The sequence below is a fragment of the Vigna angularis genome, chromosome 2 (assembly GCF_016808095.1).
Source record: "Vigna angularis cultivar LongXiaoDou No.4 chromosome 2, ASM1680809v1, whole genome shotgun sequence".
In the NCBI taxonomy this organism is placed as follows: domain Eukaryota; kingdom Viridiplantae; phylum Streptophyta; class Magnoliopsida; order Fabales; family Fabaceae; genus Vigna; species Vigna angularis.
In genome coordinates, this window is record NC_068971.1 from 12217588 (window position 1) to 12240048 (window position 22461).

The following is a 22461-nucleotide window of genomic DNA, read 5'->3' on the forward strand; positions in this document are numbered from 1 at the left end:
TATAATAATAATCAATTTGATTACAATTGGGTAAGATTAAGAAATAACTAATGACGAAATGGACAATTTCCCCTATGATGACCTTCGTTGTGGCAGTAAGAGCATTTTTTTGGCTTATCTGGATTGGATTGATCAATTTCATTATGAATCCTATTTGTAGATGGTCTTCCGGATGCCTTGCGTCGTATTTTAGGATCTGGTATGAAGTTTGGACCTGTATACGCAAACCAATAATCTTGATTTTGGATTGGGTGAAATTGTACTTCATATGCCTTGAAAATGTTGTTAAGACTGTACACTGGATCGATTACTTGGGTTAGTGGGATATGCGAAAATGCATAAACAGCAATGACATGATGACATGGGAGACGAGTAGCCTGGAAGTGACCACAATCACACCACCATTCATTTAGGCTAACCTTGTAGGAAAGTGGAACAGGGCGGTAGTAGTGAGGTGTTGAAATTTCCTGAACATCAAATTCAGAATTTTCACGGTTGTAGCGATGAACATGACAAAATGAGGATTGTTGTTGATTTTTCCTAATGATGTCGGCGATTTGTTTAGGAAATTGGTGGCCTGTTTGTAGCATATAGTTTGCCTTTAATCCTCGTTCAACAAACTATGATTGTGTCCTCTCAAATGTTATTCTGATGAGAGCACATATTGGTAATGAACGTGCTCCCTTTAAAATGGAGTTGGTGCACTCAGCAAGATTAGTGGTCATATGTCCATATCTTCTCCCTCCATCAAAAGCCTGAGACCATTTTTGTAATGAGATTTTATCTATCCAATCAACTTGTTATGGGTATTGGTTTCTTAGTGCAGTAAGTTTTGCCGTCACAGTTGGCTGCTTGACCTCGTAAGCTGTAATGACGTAATGAATAAATAAATTTTAGAATAATGTTACAAAATTATAAAAGTAAAAGTGTATTAAAAATGTTTGTAGTAGTACCTAAATTGATGAATTGTTTTTTGAGGTCATGATTTTTGAATTTGTTGTTGAAGTTGGATGCTAGATGACATATGCAATAAACAGAGTTCAAACCATCTTGTTCCCAACCAACTTCTTCCGATCTTAAGGTCGATAGGATACCCTTTCCTCTGTCAGTGATGATGCAAATATTTTGTTGAGGGCAAACATGTTCTCGAAGTAGTTGAAAGAACCATATCAAGGCCTCCTTTGTCTCACCTTCTACAATGGCAAAGGCCAAGGGGAAAAGATTTCTATTGCCATCTTGAGCTATGGCGGTGAGCAAAGTTCCATGATATTTACCCGTTAGAAATGTACCATTAACTTAGAGAATGGGTTTACAGTATTTGAATCCTTGTATGCAGGGACCGAAAGATCAGAAAATTCTTTTCATAATATAGCAATTATTGTCGGTTTGTCCATCAATCTGCACTGGAGAACCAGTGCATTGTAAAATTGTACCTGGGTTTGCCTCCTTGACGGCATGCAACCACCTCGGCATGTGGTTATAAAAGTCCTCCCACTCTCCAAACTCCATAGCAAGAGCCTTTTGTTTAGCGATCCAAGCTTTTCTGTATGACACAGAATATCCAAATCGAGCTTTAATATCTGCAATCAAACTCTTGATTGGAATGGATGGGTTTGTGCGGACTGAATTTGATATGATCGCGGCAATGTGAGAACTATCAAGATTTGTATGATCTTCAGATAGTATGGTTGAGAAACACGAATATTGTCCGTCGATATTCTTGATTTCCCAATATTTACGGACTTTGCTATAAGCTGCCCTCAAACGCCATTGACCACCGTTGTGATATTCCACACAACGAATGACATAAATGTTGGGCTTCGATTCAACGACGGTGTATTTGTAACCGTTGGTTATGTGATAATGTTTGATTGCAGCAATAGTTTCGTCCTTTGACTGGAACTGCATACGTTCATTCAACTTTGGAATGACATGTGCAGATGATTGTGTGATGTGGTCGTCGTTGTTGTCATCTTCAAGTATGTTTTCTAATTTATCATTGGTGCTGAACTCATCAACATTATCTAATATCAAAGGTTGTTCATCGATGATTTGCGATGATGAAGATGGTGGAAAGTCCCCTGATGCCATAAGGTTATAGATGTGCGGGAGAAAAAAAAAGATTGGAGTAGAATGAGAGTTGTTGGCAGTGGAGTGAAGATGAGAAGATCGATTGGTGAAAGACTCATACATATGTATATATAGAAGTTTCAAGTGTGAAAGGTTACTTTCTGATAAGTGGGTGTTCCGGTTTGAAATAGGGAGTACTGAACAATATAGCACTGTCATATAGTTATATAAGGTTGCATACCAACACGCAATTATAAGGTATCTATAGTATTACATTTATTTCATTCTGTATAAAGTAACTTGCATTGTGTTGTGATATATCATAAGCTTTTCATGACACGTTTTTTGTATTAGTTATAGATGTTGAGAGACTAATTTGTTTTTTTGTTGTTAAGAAATAAATAATGTAGTATTTAGATGTATAAAAATAATTTATAATTGAATAATGTAAAACTGGAAAATTTTATAAATAAGATTTAAATAAAAAAAATTGGGAAAAGGGAAGTTGTGGGGAAGGGGCACGACTTTAAATAAACACCATTTTTCACATCTAAGGGCTCATCTTCTATAGTTGGGGGACGTCGCCGCCGTCAACCTTCACCCCCAAAAAGCTCACCCTCACCACCACCGTCACCGACTGCTCCACAGCAAAATCTACAATTTTCCACTCCTTCACTAGCTCAAAGGTATTTCTCGCTATATAAAGACCGTCAAATCATTGAGCCAAAATACCTAAATGACCAATATTTCGAAATTCACAATTTTGAATTTTTTGGCATGGTCAAAAATATGTGATTGGATGATTTTGTCTACGATTATGCGCGTTATTATCCTGATTTGGTACGTGTGTTTTATAGTAACCTCAAATTTTCTGATAATGGAATAATGAAAACTAAGGTCAACAATGTGAAAATGATTATCAAACCCAGCATTTTTGCTTCCATCGCCAACCTTCCCTTTGTTGGGTTGAACTTTGAGGGTAAATTATTTGAGGATTGGGCCGATGAATACAATATAGACGTAGCCAGACAATTAATTTGTTTGCCACACAATCCTTCTGCGAGTAGAATTATAGCCGGCAATATGACAGCTGAGGCTAGAGTATTACATTATGTTATATGTCGTGTTTTGTTTCCACGTGTTTCTAAATTTGCACAGGCAACCGAGGAAGATCTTCTGATAATGTGGATAATAATGACGGCAAAGCAGATAAACTGGACCCATCTCATCCGACATAGGATGAAGAAGGCTTTGAGGCCAGGTGCTCCTTTACCATATCCAACTTTGGTCACCCGGATCCTAGAACATTTTGAAGTTCCATTGGAGGATGAAATATTTGTCCCACCTAGTAGGCATTGGACAATATCAGGAGGAGTGATACAGTCATTTGGATTGACCAGAAATGCTGACAATAGATGGGTTCACAGAAATTCTCCTCCTCCACCTCAACATCAAAATCAACCACCTCCTCAACTACAACCACCACCACCACTTCTTCAACAACAAACTAGTTCATTTGATGACGTCATGAGGGGGATAAACGATCTTCGAACATTTGTTGGGGACAACTTCAATACACTCAATGAAAGCATGAATGCAAGATTTGAACAATTGGAGCTGAACATGGGTGATCGCTTTGATACTATTGATGCTCGAGTTGAGCATGTGGAGCACGACATTGACTATCTGCGTCGTCATTTTGGTCCACATGGTGGATCATCTTCCTAGATGCCTTTCAATTTGTAGTGTCCTTTTCTTTTAATTTAAGCTTTTTCCTTTTGTAATGCATTTTTAATTCAATAAAATACTACAAATTTCATTTATGATTTTGTCTTATGATTTTGTCTTATGATTTACATGAAATCAATTACTCTTCCTATACATAACAATACATCACAATGTAATCAACAACAATGTGTGCTTACACAAAATTCATATCAATACACATAATTAACTTCAAGATATGCTTTACAACACAATAGAATTTTTCAAAAACCAACAAAAACACACTGGTAATCGATTACAACAAGCTTGTAATCGCTTACCAAGGTGGTTCTTGCATAATAAAAACATTGGTAATCGATTACAGAAGTGTCGTAATCGATTACCAGTAGCTTTTTTGCCTACTGAAATGAAGTCGTGCAGGGGGGTCATGATTTCAACACTCTGTAATCGATTACAAGTATATTGTAATCGATTACAGGACCCAGAAGTCGTTTTTGGGGTGCACGACTTCACCACTGGTCAAATGAACAGTGTGAAGTCGTGCAGGGGGGCACGACTTCTTCATTTGAAGTCGTTTGGGCCCCCACGACTTTTCCATTTTCGTAATTTGAATTGAATTTGCCTATTCTCGTAATATATGATGTATTTTTTTCTATTTTGGTAACAAAGCCAGGAGATGAACTACTACAGGGAGAGGCATTGTCCCAGGCTAGAAGAGTTGCCACTTTGCTTGATTCCGCTGCCGAACGGTTATCAGGTGCCGGTGCCGTGACCGGAGAGCTTGCACAAGGTGTGTGTTGCGTTTTTGTTACTTTTAAGAAAAGGAGCTGAGCTTCTTCTATGAGATCAACTTAGTTTATACTTAAGCTGGATTGTAAAAGTTCTCTTATTTGAGTAACTCACTGATTGACCCCTAACTAACTAATTAAGGCCATTTAATCAATAGACCTATCATTTTCATAAGCTCTCAAAGGAGTCTTTCGGTAGGGGTGAGTTGTATACTCCCTTCTACGTGTTTAATTCATATAAATAACAAAAACGGTTAAATATTTGTCAGAATCTTAGTTCAAGCAACTTGTAAATAATCCATTCTTAACAGACCCACCTTTACCTTGACTTTTGTAATAATTATTTATAGTAATTGTGAATGTTCACATTTATTGTGTATCAAATGAATCCTTACGGGGCTTGGGGGTGTTAAGTCGGTAGTGTATCAAAATAAAAGGCTAACACTTTTTTTTATCTAATGTAATTTACTAATTTTTTTAATTATTTCTTTCTTTAAAAATACTTAATTTAACAAATAAAATCATAATAATAAATAATATTACAAAAATATTACAATTAAAAATAAATTTATTTTATTAAAATAAAATTTTTGTACTATATTAAAATTAATTTTAATAATTGTAAAATTAATTTTAATAATTAATGTTAATTTTTTACTTTTTATAAACTTTTTTACTCTTTATAAACGTTTTTACAATTAAATATAACATTAACAATTATCATTTTATATTACTTTAATAACTAGGGGTATTTTGGTAATCTTCAATTTTTACCAATTAAACAATTTTTTTATCTGTCACATCAATCAAATCCTACACTGATTCTCACAAACTTTACTTCTAAATCCACTCTCAATTACCTCCAAATCTAATCAATTAAACAACAAAAAATTTATCCTCAAATTCACTCAATCACTCTCCTCCAAATCATCTCCTCCAAACACCCTCAAGTGAACAAAGCCTTAAACAGATAGGTTAAAACAAAAAATTTGTTTGTTTTTAAAGTCTAGGAATTCACGTGCAAACTTTCACACATTCTTAGATGTTACAAAAATTATAACATGACATAAGGATTTATATTAAAGAAAAACCTTCGATTAGGAATTACATAACTCATTTGTTTTTCTAAGAACCACGTTGTCATTCCAAGAATCGAATGTTACTTCATGGAAGAAGTCACCTTAGACACATACTAGCTTATCCTTAAATCCAATCCTTTTAATCTAATCTTATCTATGAAGAATAAAATCAAACCAAAAACAAAGAAATATATATATATATATATATATATATATATATATATATATATATATATATATATATATATATATATATATATATATATATTCTATAACTAATTAACATTATTTTAATTCTCAATGAAAGAAAGGTAAAGATTAAAACAGGTTAAAACACAAAATATACTTCATAATTATGAAAAAACGCAAACCAATTAAAAGAAAAATATTAGAAGTCTCACATTAACTAGTGATAAACCTCAAATTACAAGTCAGTTTTATGAGTTTGAGTTCTGCTTAAAATAACTTCTTGACATAGTATCAAAGTTAGGAGTTTGAGTCTATCTTAATAAAATTTATTATTTTTTAGGTTTATTGTGTGACTTGTTATCCAGAAATTTGTTGTTTGTTTGAGCTTATTTTGCCACGTGTTATTAGACTGCTATTGGACCACAAGAGGTATATACCTTGGTATGAGGAAATGTATTAAAAGTCTCACATTAACTAGTGATGAAGTTAGTTTAGAGTATATAAATGAGTGTAAATTTCACCTTACAAGTAAATTTTATGAGGTTGAGTTAGACTTAGACTTTTTAATATGGTATCAAAGCTAGGAGTTTGAGTCTATCCTAATAAGATTTGATGTTTCACTTATTGTTTGATTCGCTATCGAAATATTTGTTGTTTGTTTATACTTATATTTCCACACGTTATCAGGATGCTATCGTATCACCTGTTAGAAAGTGGGTTTTTAAGCCTAACTCAACCCCACAAAATCGGCTTGTAGGGTAAGGTTATATTCAACATCACCCATTAATGTAGTCTCACGTTCGAGATGTATATACCTCCGCTTGAGGGGTGTGCTAAAGGTCTCACATTGACTAGTGATAAAATCAATTTAAAATATATAAGTGGATGTCTCATCTTATAAACTAGTTTTATAAGATTGATTTAGACTTAAAAGTCATTTCTTAATAAAAAGCTCTACCAATAAGATTTAAAAATTAGAATAGAACTTGAATACTAAAAATTTGGAGATTTATGAAAATTATTATACATAAACACATTAGAAATAATAGTTAATGGTATCAAGATTACGTAAATTGAATATTTAGAATTAAATTTTCAAAATTAAATTATCATCTTTATAAATATAGGGTTTATCATAAATTTACAATTTACTCATTTCTTACAAATTTCATCGAGTGTCACCAAAAACATTTCTCTACATTCAACATGAATTTCTTAATCACATATTCGGTTTGGTTGGAAACATGTCTCAACCTAATATACACACATTGTTAGTAAGAGGAATGACGACTAATTCTAATTACTTAATAGATGTTGATGAAAACGGGATGGTGTGTGGAATCACACAACACCAAAGACTTCAACGTCAATCTAACCATTTCATTCGGGGTAATTATTTGGCTTTGGTTTTGTATCAAAATCTTCCAATCTTCGATGTACAAGGTAAAATGTCTGCCTTTCTTTCTCTACTTGTTCTGTTTTTGATTAATGAGTCCTGCAGTTTTATGTTATTTTCATTAAATTCTTGATTTGGTCTTTTGACGGTTGATCATTTTCTATAGCTCCATTTCATAGTGTTAATGTAACCTCATTAGAAGAGAATATAAGAATGGGACTCCAAAGAAGAAGGCACCACCACAGATTTCTCCATCGACAACACAATATGCAAGAGATCAGAGGTCACTCCAACTTTCATTCCCACGTAACTATTTCTCCATATGGAGTTCCGGAAACAACAAATCATTCAAGAAGTTCTTTAATGCCCATACAAAATGCACCTAATAGAGACAATATGCATAATCTTCATCCTCCTACGTTTCGTGTAATATGTCATTCTTTTTACTTTTGGTAATTCTTTGTACTTAAAAGCCTACTTTCTTTCTCACGTATTATTCTAGTTTCTTCTGCAGAAATTTCCTTCGTATATGCTCATGGACATTGATGACATGTCATACGAGACATTTTATAATGTGCAAGAATCTCCTTCATTAGGTGACCCTTACAGTGATATGTGCTTGGACATTGATGGCATGTCATATGAGGCAAGTATACTATATATGTATAGTATTATGAGTTTTTTCTATGAATACTAAAACCTTAGTGAATATGAAAAACTTTATATTGCTAACTGTTTAAAATTGGACAATAGGAGCTTGAGTTAAGTGAATGGATCAATGACAACTCGAAAAGGGGTTTGTTAGAAGACATTATTGCAAGACAAATGCAGACAAAAAAGTTGTCTACTACCTGAGAACTTGGAGGATGGGGAAACTGATATTTGCATAATATGTCAAGTATGAAATATAGTAACATGTATATTTTATATTTTATAGGGTACTAGTTTATTTGTCTTTTTTATGTATTAGATTGGGATTAGTAATTAAAATTTGATATATAAAAAGTATGTTTAACTTTATCTCATATTAATTGGAATGTCTGTGCATGATTTCACAAGATGAATATAAAAATAAAGAGGAGATTGAAATTCTTCAATGCAGACATGAATACTATCCAAAGTGTATAAAGAGATGGTTATATGAAAAAAATGTATTTCCCGTGTGCAAGTCAAAAGCATTGACTATTGGGTAGGTGCGGAAATTAAAACTACATAATTCATTATTTGAGTAAATTCATATTTTGTTCTGAATATGTAATACATATTCCTAACATCGTTGTAAGGATGAAAAACTCATTGTTTACCGTTTTTATGAACTAGTAAATGTGTAGTTACGTTATTAAATTAGATAATAAAATATATTTATCATGTTATATTGTTGTTTAAATGTTAATTTTGGAAAATTACATTCTTAACTTTTTCATATTTTTCGATAATGTCTTATTTTCAAGTGCATGACATAAAAAACTTTTATCATACACCAAATATTAATGTGATTGCTTTTTATAAATAACATTATAATCAAATTAGTTGACAGGAAACAAAATTCATTATTAATCATATTCATCAAGAAACTACTTTCTTAAATTTTTTAAGGTCTATTAATTTTTCTTTTAATAATTGGAATTAGAATTCATGGGTACTTATCAAACTGCAAATGTTTGGCTTTCGAATATAGTAATAATTTGGAGGTTACTCTTATGAAAGAATATGGAAGGTCATTCAAAATCCTCATAAAAGGTCGTTAAAGCTTTCATTGTTACATCGTTATCTTTTATATTATATAAAATAAATATCTATTTTTCGTAGTTAAAATTCTATAAATGATTTGTTTGAATATATATATACTATATATTTAATTTAAATTATGATATAATATTTCGTTAACAATATTTAAAACAAATAATTATTTAAGAACAAATATTTTTAAAATATATATTGATTATATATTTCAAACGTACCAGTATATTATCTCGTTTTAATTGTTAATAAGTTAATTTAAATAAAAGGAAAAGTTTTAATGATGGGTTGTTTATTTTTTTAATAATTATTTTTATTTTGTATATAAAATTGTAAAATAGTAAAATTATTATGTAATGGCATATAATGAAAATTATGTTATATTATTGTAATTGTTATATTAAAATAATTAAGTAGTAAATATACGTGATATCATAATAAGTTAAAAGTTTTAAATATAATAAATGAAATTAATATCACAACATTAAAAATAAATATAATATATTGTTGTTAATTGATTTTACGAAGTAAATAATTTAAAAAGTTATATGGAAAACATAATAATTTTTATTTATATGAAAAATAATCAAATATAATAAATTAGTGAAATTATTATTCAATGAGATATAATGAAAATATTATGATAGTAAAGAATAAGGTGATTGAATACACTTTTCATTTCTTGGAGTTTGAAATTATATTATATTGCCCTAAATGTTACATCTATAGGATAATAATTTCAATTTAATATATAATAAATGAAATTGATATTACAAGTGTTGTTGATTGATTTTTGAAAATAGTATGTTAAAAATATTATATGGAGTAGAATACTCTTTTACAAAGTTATAATTAGTTTCAGGTTATGAAAAACTGTTTTGGAATTATATTATGAAAAAAATGATAAAATATAATAAAATAGTGAAATTATTATTATTTTTTGGCGCTGCTTGATCCGCAAGTCAAAACATAACCTTATTTTTCTTGCACTAGGTCTCTTTCTCCTTGTGCTAAGCAACTTCCAATTTAGCTTGATGGTTTTGATGTTCTTGGCTGTTTTCTTATCTAGCTCTTTTTCACCCTTTTAATTAAAAGTTTCAACATTTTAAATTTGCGGAATTAAAACTAAGTGCTAACTTTACCAAGAATATAATTTAATGACAAACTTCTGAAATTACTAAAATAATCGAGAAATGAAATTAGTCCATTTACATTATTTCTAAAAATGCATAACTCAAAAACTTTAAATAAACCAAAGTTGCTCTTCACTCTCGCATCTCTATCATGTCTCTAGAGCATCTGCAACATCCCCTTCTCCCTACAATCAAGGATCATACAATATCGCAAGACAAACACAATAACAAACACAAACAAATATGGATAAGCTACCATAACATAACCAATAACTATATAACATGTACATGACAAGTAAGCACAACTTAATAACAATCATTCATCTACAGTGCTACCCTTAGTCACATAATCATTTCTATATCATGATCATCATCAACATTCTCATTAACTATATCATGATTATATCATCCACATTACTTTTATCAACATCGTTTCAAAACACATCGTCATTACAAATCTTCATCACATGTACCTTCATCAGAACTAATCTCATCTTGAATCCTTCATCATGAATAACATCATGAGCCTCCAAAATACCATAAACTCCAGAGTGAAAAGAATTAGTCACACTCTTATACCCTACCTCACAAATTTTATTTTAGAGTCATAAATTTTATTTTGAATTTTCCTTATCTTATTCTTATTATTATCTTTGTTTCATCCATTGCAATTCAAGTCCAACCAAAGTCCAAGTCTAGGCCTAGAGGCCTAATAGGTTCAAACTGTACCAACCCAAAGTCCATAGAATATGTCGTCGATGACCATCATGAACTCTCACCGCCGTAAGGAAAGGAACAATCCTCTATCAACCAACTCAGACCCCAAAATCGCGCTGATACGCTGTCATTGAAGCTATCAAATTAATATTACTTTTCAAGGCAACTTCAAGATTGTCAAGTAGTATTCAAGAAAGTAGATATGGTTAAAGTAATCCTAAGTCGTCTCCCAATGAATACAAAATTGCTTTTCAATATTTGACTCTTATAAATGTTATGCAATGCTCAAGAATAAAAGGGAGAAACTATGATAATGAAGTTAATGTTTGAAGAACAAATAGGAAACTTACAAACAATTATAATGAAATAGGCTAATTCCACTGCTTTTCCAAGATAAATTCATCGTCAGTTATCCATAGGTCATTATTCAATTGATTATTGTTCGAGTTTCAAATTAATTAAAGTACATTCTTAATAAATTTGATGGAGATCATACAATCAACCAAAGTAGATTCTCAATCAAATGCATGATCTTTCTAGATTATTCACAATGAATTCAACCAAAGTACACTCTTAATCAAATCCTATTGTGTTTAATCATGTGTATTCTTAAATCTCCTAACCAAGTTAAAAGTTAATTAATCAAAGTAAATTCTTAATTAATTGTAGTTGAAATTCTTACCACCAATCAAAGTAAATTTTTAGTTGGTACCCAAAACTCGTTTAATCATATGAAAGTTCCTAAAATCCAATCAAAGTACATTCTCAATCAACCCTAGAAACCATTGAAATCATATGATCATCATGCATGTAGTTTTGAAACACCTTATGATGTAGAAATCATTACTTGTAACTTGATTGAGAGATGAAAGACATAGAAGAAAAATAACTCAAATCAATAATCAAAATAAACAAATACATTAATTCAAATTAACCTCACCATTCATAATGAAATTATAATGGAATAACTCTAGAAGCTTAGCCTTCCATGAATGGAGTGAAACACATGGTAAAATAAAAGTGAGAGGAGTGGTCGATGATTGCTTCCAGTGGAGGAGTCTGAATGAATGAATGAGTTATGATTTCTGCCTTCCGTGAGTCTCTTTATATAGGCTTGATTGAGTTTGGACTTTGATCATTCTGTTGATAAGATATTTCATCTTATATCTTCTAAATATTCAACATATTTAAGTAATTAAAAATATCAACTCAATTGTCTCTGAAATTTCATTTATGTCCTTCTTAATTTTCCAAAATTACAGAAAAGTCCCTCAAATTCCCTTTATTTACACTTTAGCCCTTTCTTTCTTTTTCAAAATTTGCAATTAAGCCCTTTTAGTTGACCAGAGTTCGACCAAAAGGCACTTGTTTGACCAACTTTGACTCAGATGGACGTGGTCAAAATTAGGGTTTAAGATTGGAGGGGCTTTTACGATTTTGCCCTTCCCCCTTGCGACTCAAATTGGTGTGGTGCGACTTTAAACTTCTCACGTGGTCACGATTTGCGTGTTTCCAGTTTCTTCGTGCAGGTCTCAAAGAAGAAGATTTGGTTGAGGCGTGATGGTTCCTAAATCACGATGGAGATGAGGTAGACAACTCATGATGACGCTACTTTGTTCGCATTCTACGGTTGTTGTGCAAGCTGGGTTTCTTCTTTGTGAAGTGGGTTTCGAATTTGTGTGCGGGTTTCAAATGGAGGTTGAATCGCAAACAAGGAGGCGCGACTTTCATTTCTGGTTGCGTCAATGGAGGAGGATGAACTCGCGAAGAAATCGTGAATCACATCGGTGTTGTTATGGGTTCTTTTGCTTCTGTGTTTTATTGTGTTTTCTTCTGCGGGTTTAGGTGGCGATTCTATGCTAACGGCGGCACAAAGGTATTTGGGTGGTGGTTGGCGATTGCTTCGTGGTGGTTTGAGAAGAGGCTGTCGTCAATGATGGTGCTTTCGTGGAGGAGATTAATGAGTAGGACGACTTTGCGACACCATGATAGTTGGCCGAGGAGATGACGGTGGCACAAAGTAGTTGGTCAGATCTAGGGTTCATGGCGGCGACGACGCTAAGGTTTGGCAATGATGGTTGGGTAGTGACAACAGCTAGGGTTTCACGATTGTGGCGCAACGACAAGCTGGCTATGGTTTTTGTCTTGAGGGAAATTACGATTTTTCGAGGTAGAAGATGATGATGACGTGACAAGTGATGTGGCCGAGTAACGAGGTGCCAACATGTGGTTGGACAACTGATGGGTGTAAAGATCAATGTGTTACTAATGAGGTGCATTGGTATTTTAATAAATAATGATTTTGATGATGCTGCAAGAGAAGAACTCGAAGAATGAAGTTGTAATTTATTTAAAAGCACTTTTGTAGTCTAGAAATGTATTAGGAATAACCTTGAATGTAACATCCCAAAAATTCACCCTAAAAATTAAAATTTATATTCAAAACTTAAATGTTGTAATAATACATAACATCCCGAACATAAACTAAAATCTATACATCAGTTTTAAGCTCAGACGCAACTGCAAAGATAACCTTGAATCCTTCTAATTCGATCTTCCATCTCTTCCTCCATTTGCACAGGATCACGTGACAATCCTTCAACTGCTCCCGTATAACATCACACATTATACGATCATCGCATTTACATGCACAAACAAGCAAAGTAAGGGTGAGCTAACCTGAAACACATCATTTATAAAACGTGCATAGTTATTTCAATACAAATATCATATAATAATTAAATCAGACATCCTCAAGCCAACGTACCACAATTCCTGTTGGACACTCATTCTATAGTACCTAATAATCAACCCAGTACACAATAAACTCTCATCCGGACGATACGTTGATGAACAAATCAACGGAAAGTGCCCCACTTATAATTTCATTCTTAGTCCCCTCAATATGTCCACAATCAACCACAAATCAAGACATCCTACTACAGTACCCTCAACCTCAATACATACCCAGATATCATATCATTACTGAATCAAACGATAAAACAACGAACTTATATTACATCGGATACTGTTTACACGAACATTAAGATTGATTACTTAAGCTCGAAACTAAACATCAACCGCTATTATACCGATTACCATTAGATCGAATACCAAAAGATCAAACGCTGATTAAGATCAAGTACTTAGACTTCACGTTAAAACAGTGTACTCTACTAGAACAATTACTATTATTTCAAACACTATTCGAACGATTGCTCAAAGATCAAATCTCGCACACCACAGATTAAGTACCATTCAGACGAACACTTTATTGATCACTTTACTGGATTTAATTCTATCTGAGGGTAACCTCATCGAGACCGGATGTTCCCTACGTACAACCACTAACTATTAATGATCCCTACCTGAGACAATCATCATCCGACCCGAGCATTACCTATGAATGATCACTTCCTGAATCATGCATCATCACAACTAATCACTATTTATTAATCAATCGTTACCTCAACGACTATCAAGGCTGGTCACTCCCTATAAATGATTACAACCTCAGAGCAACATCACCAATAAAGATCATTCCCTATGAACCATTGCTACGAGACAGAACACTATAATAAAGAACGCTTGAGTCTGGGTTAAACGCCTAGAGTACTCTGCTGAACACCTCAGTACTGACCGAACGTAATCAAACTAAACCTCAGGTTACCAAATTAAGATCGGACGCTAGCTACCTCAGATCCACTAACATCAAGATCAACTGTTACCTAATAACACTCGCTACCTGGAAATAAATAACACCAAGACCGAACGTCACTAGTAAGAACGCTCGTTACTACCTATAGATCCAACAAGTTTACTTCCCGTCTCTCTCTCGAAGTATTCCAAATCCAACTTTATCTGCACTACCATCTCTCCTGTATCCGTACGACCATCACGGTTAGAAACCACAGCCACAACATGCAAGAATGAATAACCAGAATTATCACATTATAAACCCACTACATATACTATAATAATTCCCATGATAAATCGACTCACATGACACTGCATACTAGTCTTTCATAAACTGATGTCGTTTACTTGTAATTCGTCGTCATAACCTGTTCTCAATAACAGGCGACCCGAGCCGTCATCCATCGCGACTTCAGACCTATCTCCCCGACTCCTCAAGGACTAACGAGTAAAAACATCGATACTACGCGTAACGATGCACTATACTCAACACGAGCCGAAGTCAGTGGGCGAGACATTCACCTCCTCGCGCAGAAGAAGGTGACACTCGAATCTCCGTCTCACGCGTGAGACTAGCAAAAATGCTAAAAAGACCGACGAAGTTACAAGTAAATAACATAGTGTATGTACCACCTCCAACCGAATAAACGTGCTCAATCACGAAGTCATACATATTCTCAATAATATGTATAACTAGAATAAACGTGCTCAATCACGAAGTCATACATATTCTCAATAATATGTATAACTAAACCAATATTGGATCAAGGAAAATAACCAACAATTCTCAATAATTGCTTCAAAATACTCCCACGGATTCATGCATTATTACCGAACGCTATTTCCAACTCTGATGCTGTCTGAACGAACGTCCTGAAATCAATCCTCATCAAAACCGAACGCTGCCGAGCTCCAAGGACGAACGCTCATAAAACCAAGGACGAACGCTCTCAAAATCAAGGACGAACGCTCCCAAAACAAAGGACGAACGCTCCCAGAAAACAAGGACGAACGCTCCCAGAAAACAAGGACGAACGCTCACTGAAACCAAGGACGAACGTCCAAGATCCACACCGAACACTTAAAACCGAACACTCCCTTATATCCAAAAACCGAACGTTCACTTATACTCAAAAACCGAACGCTCGTTATACCCCAAAAGCCGAACGCTCATAATTATCACAAGGCCGAACGCTCAATTACTGAGCCGAACGCTAAGATCCATCATTTAGGCCGAACGCTAAATCATTGGACGCTTTGGACGAGCGCATAAGATCAAACATCCTCAAAGACCGAACGCTCTACATAACCTACGGACGTTCGTCTTGAGACCAAGGCCGAACGTTCAAGATTACTCCACGAAGATACTAAGTTACGGACGAACGCTCATAATTCACTGTTTAAATACCACTTGGACGAGCGTCCCATATATTATGACGAACGAACGCGGACGTTCGTTCAGAACCGAACGCTCAACAATTTGGACGAACGTCCAATTTCACCAGAATTGGACGAACGTTCAGAAGTTGACCGACCACTATTTGGTCGAGCACTGTTAGGACGAACGTCCAATTTTGACTTCCCAAAATTGGACGAACGCGCATTCTGCAGAAATTCTGCAGAATCGCACGAGAGTCCAGAAAGCCCAGAAAACCTCCATTTTCATTCCTTCTTCCCAGATTTTACCCAGTTTTTCATCAAACACTAATAACTCAAAAATCAAGGAAATAAATCAAGCTCCCCTTACCTCTTGAAGACTTCCATGTAAGTTTTGGGATCAATCTCCTCCCAGACGTGCAGATCAAGATCTTCCAGGAACTTCAGCAACTCTTCACTTCCTTTTCCAGCTCTTGATGCAAGAACTCCATCATCACCAGATGCCCAACTCAGGTCCTCCTCTAAGCCCCTTCCAAGGTTGGAACAGCTTCCCATGGGTGCTCTTTGGACGGGTGAAAATGGGAGAAAGGGTTCCCTCCCTTTGGTTGCTCCCCCTCTCTCTCTCCCTCTCCTGCCAAAAAAAATGAATCCCACACCTTGCAAAGCTTCCCGTAAAATGCACCCCCAATAATTGCATCTTGATAGTCAAAGAGGTGGGTGACCACCATGTCCCCACCATGTCCAAAAAAATACGGGTCTTACATTCTCCCCAACAACAAAAATTTTCGTCCTCGAAAATTAAGCTTATCGGAACTAGTCGAGGTAAGTTTCTCTCATCTCATCCTCTAACCTCCAGGTAGGGTTGCCTGTGATACCATTCCAGATGACCTTAAATCGTTTAACAGTTCGTCCTCGATCCCTACTGGTTGCACTTCAATTGACAAATCCTTTCTGGCTTGCATACTCTCAACCTTAAACACTTACCTAAAATGATCTTCATGCTTTCGTGAAGGAGGAAACCAGAAACTTCTTCAGGAAAACCTCTAAGAAGTCATTCACGACCGCAAAGTTTACACTCCGAGTTCTCCTGCACCGCAAGATCTGCAGCTTGAGTCACTTCCATGGGTGATAACACTAAGAAGCAACTATCATTTTCTAGGAGGTCTTGCCTTAAAACACTGATCGACAAAAACATACCTTTGTCTTCATCGTTTGAAACCTTTCATCTTAGCCTATGATCAAACCTTTCTTCTGTGTGAACTACTAATCTTGAAACATCCAACTAAACTTGACTCTGAATCATCCACTTGCTGATACAACTTGATCATCTCCTTCAAATTTTCCCACTTAACTTAAGATCCTAACAATACTTCATTCTCTTTCAAATACCTCATGTCCTGCCTTATCTGACTACCTCTCGAAATTTTCTCCCTCTACTTCCTTTCTTGATACTTATTTCCCCTAGTCTGCTATAGAATTTCATATCCCTTTCTTAACTTAAATTTTAGGTCATCCACCATTTTCTTATTCAGATTCCAACCATCACTAATACATAGGTTCATGTTACCAAACTCTCACAGCGTCACCCCGTTTCTCGCCAACACGTCCTTTTCTTCTGACTGTTAACGTTACTGATATTCTAAACCCAACTCATTTCTCCAACCTTGTTACAACCATATTTATCCAAAGCTTCTCTTAATCTAGCCTCTGAACTTCTTGCGAACGTACAACATATGACCTTATGACTTGATTTCAGGAAATTTTCATCACTCATAACCTTACTCCTAAACTCCAATATCTTCACTCGCCCTCCGAAGCTTAACTTTTAGTCTTCTAACTCCTATCTTCGCGGCAAGATCTTGTCTCAAAGGCTCAAACCAATTCTAATAAAGGTATACAACTCAAGTTGTCCTTGAATATGCATTCCTCTACTACTATCGAGCACAAAAGACTACCACAAAAGCAAGAACAAGACACGAATTACTACAGGAAACACCACTAAAACTCTAACCTTCAGAATCAAGAAAGGAAAATCGTCTATGGTAAAAGTCATGAGTGTGCACCCTCATTACTCTTATCAAGACGTTTTCTGTTCTCAAAACATCTAGTTAGATACACATCTTACTATATAGACACGGAGGAAGTGGTAAATCAAACCATTTACACTAAATTCTTCACAGCGAAGACACGGTAAACCCACAACACAGAGGTCATCCTAAGGATGAACTGCTCTGATACCATTACTGTAACATCCCAAAAATTCACCCTAAAAATTAAAATTTATATTCAAAACTTAAATGTTGTAATAATACATAACATCCCGAACATAAACTAAAATCTATACATCAGTTTTAAGCTCAGACGCAACTGCAAAGATAACCTTGAATCCTTCTAATTCGATCTTCCATCTCTTCCTCCATTTGCACAGGATCACGTGACAATCCTTCAACTGCTCCCGTATAACATCACACATTATACGATCATCGCATTTACATGCACAAACAAGCAAAGTAAGGGTGAGCTAACCTGAAACACATCATTTATAAAACGTGCATAGTTATTTCAATACAAATATCATATAATAATTAAATCAGACATCCTCAAGCCAACGTACCACAATTCCTGTTGGACACTCATTCTATAGTACCTAATAATCAACCCAGTACACAATAAACTCTCATCCGGACGATACGTTGATGAACAAATCAACGGAAAGTGCCCCACTTATAATTTCATTCTTAGTCCCCTCAATATGTCCACAATCAACCACAAATCAAGACATCCTACTACAGTACCCTCAACCTCAATACATACCCAGATATCATATCATTACTGAATCAAACGATAAAACAACGAACTTATATTACATCGGATACTGTTTACACGAACATTAAGATTGATTACTTAAGCTCGAAACTAAACATCAACCGCTATTATACCGATTACCATTAGATCGAATACCAAAAGATCAAACGCTGATTAAGATCAAGTACTTAGACTTCACGTTAAAACAGTGTACTCTGCTAGAACAATTACTATTATTTCAAACACTATTCGAACGATTGCTCAAAGATCAAATCTCGCACACCACAGATTAAGTACCATTCAGACGAACACTTTATTGATCACTTTACTGGATTTAATTCTATCTGAGGGTAACCTCATCGAGACCGGATGTTCCCTACGTACAACCACTAACTATTAATGATCCCTACCTGAGACAATCATCATCCGACCCGAGCATTACCTATGAATGATCACTTCCTGAATCATGCATCATCACAACTAATCACTATTTATTAATCAATCGTTACCTCAACGACTATCAAGGCTGGTCACTCCCTATAAATGATTACAACCTCAGAGCAACATCACCAATAAAGATCATTCCCTATGAACCATTGCTACGAGACAGAACACTATAATAAAGAACGCTTGAGTCTGGGTTAAACGCCTAGAGTACTCTGCTGAACACCTCAGTACTGACCGAACGTAATCAAACTAAACCTCAGGTTACCAAATTAAGATCGGACGCTAGCTACCTCAGATCCACTAACATCAAGATCAACTGTTACCTAATAACACTCGCTACCTGGAAATAAATAACACCAAGACCGAACGTCACTAGTAAGAACGCTCGTTACTACCTATAGATCCAACAAGTTTACTTCCCGTCTCTCTCTCGAAGTATTCCAAATCCAACTTTATCTGCACTACCATCTCTCCTGTATCCGTACGACCATCACGGTTAGAAACCACAGCCACAACATGCAAGAATGAATAACCAGAATTATCACATTATAAACCCACTACATATACTATAATAATTCCCATGATAAATCGACTCACATGACACTGCATACTAGTCTTTCATAAACTGATGTCGTTTACTTGTAATTCGTCGTCATAACCTGTTCTCAATAACAGGCGACCCGAGCCGTCATCCATCGCGACTTCAGACCTATCTCCCCGACTCCTCAAGGACTAACGAGTAAAAACATCGATACTACGCGTAACGATGCACTATACTCAACACGAGCCGAAGTCAGTGGGCGAGACATTCACCTCCTCGCGCAGAAGAAGGTGACACTCGAATCTCCGTCTCACGCGTGAGACTAGCAAAAATGCTAAAAAGACCGACGAAGTTACAAGTAAATAACATAGTGTATGTACCACCTCCAACCGAATAAACGTGCTCAATCACGAAGTCATACATATTCTCAATAATATGTATAACTAGAATAAACGTGCTCAATCACGAAGTCATACATATTCTCAATAATATGTATAACTAAACCAATATTGGATCAAGGAAAATAACCAACAATTCTCAATAATTGCTTCAAAATACTCCCACGGATTCATGCATTATTACCGAACGCTATTTCCAACTCTGATGCTGTCTGAACGAACGTCCTGAAATCAATCCTCATCAAAACCGAACGCTGCCGAGCTCCAAGGACGAACGCTCATAAAACCAAGGACGAACGCTCTCAAAATCAAGGACGAACGCTCCCAAAACAAAGGACGAACGCTCCCAGAAAACAAGGACGAACGCTCCCAGAAAACAAGGACGAACGCTCACTGAAACCAAGGACGAACGTCCAAGATCCACACCGAACACTTAAAACCGAACGCTCCCTTATATCCAAAAACCGAACGTTCACTTATACTCAAAAACCGAACGCTCGTTATACCCCAAAAGCCGAACGCTCATAATTATCACAAGGCCGAACGCTCAATTACTGAGCCGAACGCTAAGATCCATCATTTAGGCCGAACGCTAAATCATTGGACGCTTTGGACGAGCGCATAAGATCAAACATCCTCAAAAACCGAACGCTCTACATAACCTACGGACGTTCGTCTTGAGACCAAGGCCGAACGTTCAAGATTACTCCACGAAGATACTAAGTTACGGACGAACGCTCATAATTCACTGTTTAAATACCACTTGGACGAGCGTCCCATATATTATGACGAACGAACGCGGACGTTCGTTCAGAACCGAACGCTCAACAATTTGGACGAACGTCCAATTTCACCAGAATTGGACGAACGTTCAGAAGTTGACCGACCACTATTTGGTCGAGCACTGTTAGGACGAACGTCCAATTTTGACTTCCCAAAATTGGACGAACGCGCATTCTGCAGAAATTCTGCAGAATCGCACGAGAGTCCAGAAAGCCCAGAAAACCTCCATTTTCATTCCTTCTTCCCAGATTTTACCCAGTTTTTCATCAAACACTAATAACTCAAAAATCAAGGAAATAAATCAAGCTCCCCTTACCTCTTGAAGACTTCCATGTAAGTTTTGGGATCAATCTCCTCCCAGACGTGCAGATCAAGATCTTCCAGGAACTTCAGCAACTCTTCACTTCCTTTTCCAGCTCTTGATGCAAGAACTCCATCATCACCAGATGCCCAACTCAGGTCCTCCTCTAAGCCCCTTCCAAGGTTGGAACAGCTTCCCATGGGTGCTCTTTGGACGGGTGAAAATGGGAGAAAGGGTTCCCTCCCTTTGGTTGCTCCCCCTCTCTCTCTCCCTCTCCTGCCAAAAAAAAATGAATCCCACACCTTGCAAAGCTTCCCGTAAAATGCACCCCCAATAATTGCATCTTGATAGTCAAAGAGGTGGGTGACCACCATGTCCCCACCATGTCCAAAAAAATACGGGTCTTACATTGAACATGTACACACTTAAAAATTTACTGTCTTTAGGATATCTGCGCATATAATCGATTATGTGATGTAATAATGGATTATCACGAGCCTTGTTGAAAAACCATTACTCTCGCAGATAATCGATTATTGCTTGCAATAATCGATTATAACTTTTTTGAAAACCCTGTAACGGACTCGAATAATCGATTATTACTTACAATAATCGATTATCACTGGCAGTTGTATTGTGTCTTTTTAAATTCAGACCTGTGAGCTATATATAGTGGTCTAAAACCCTTAGAGGATTTATCAAAGTTAGTTGAGAATGCAGTGTGATCTGAGGAAGTTCTCAAAGTGTTAGTTCATTACTCTTGTCAAGTCTCGTGAATAGGAGAAGCTCGCGCTTTGTGTGTCAAATGTCGGAGTGGTTCTCTTCAAGTTGGCAGAGCATTTTTCTTATGGTTTGTTTGTCAAAGGAAGATTTTCTGCTGTACTATTCCGATTCGTTTGTCGAAGGAAAGTGTTTGCTGCTTGCTTCCGGTTCGTTTGTCGAAGGAAGTTTCCTTCCCGTTCGTTCGTCGAAGGAAGGTTTTATCACTCTTATTTCATTCTCTATTTTGTAATCTGTAAAACTGTTTTTAGTGAAATCATTAATCACTCTTTATAGTGATTAACAACTGGACGTAGAATCTTTTGATTCGAACTAGGATAAAAATCTACTGTGTGATTTTTTCTACCCCTACACTCTTTACATTTTCTACACATCAACTGTTTGATAAAACGTTTAAGAGAAAATTAAAGGAACCATTTTTTAAATTGACTGAACAAGTTCTTTGCTTTTAACAATTCGTATCGTACTCTGAGTTTTACTATTTTGGCTGCGCAAT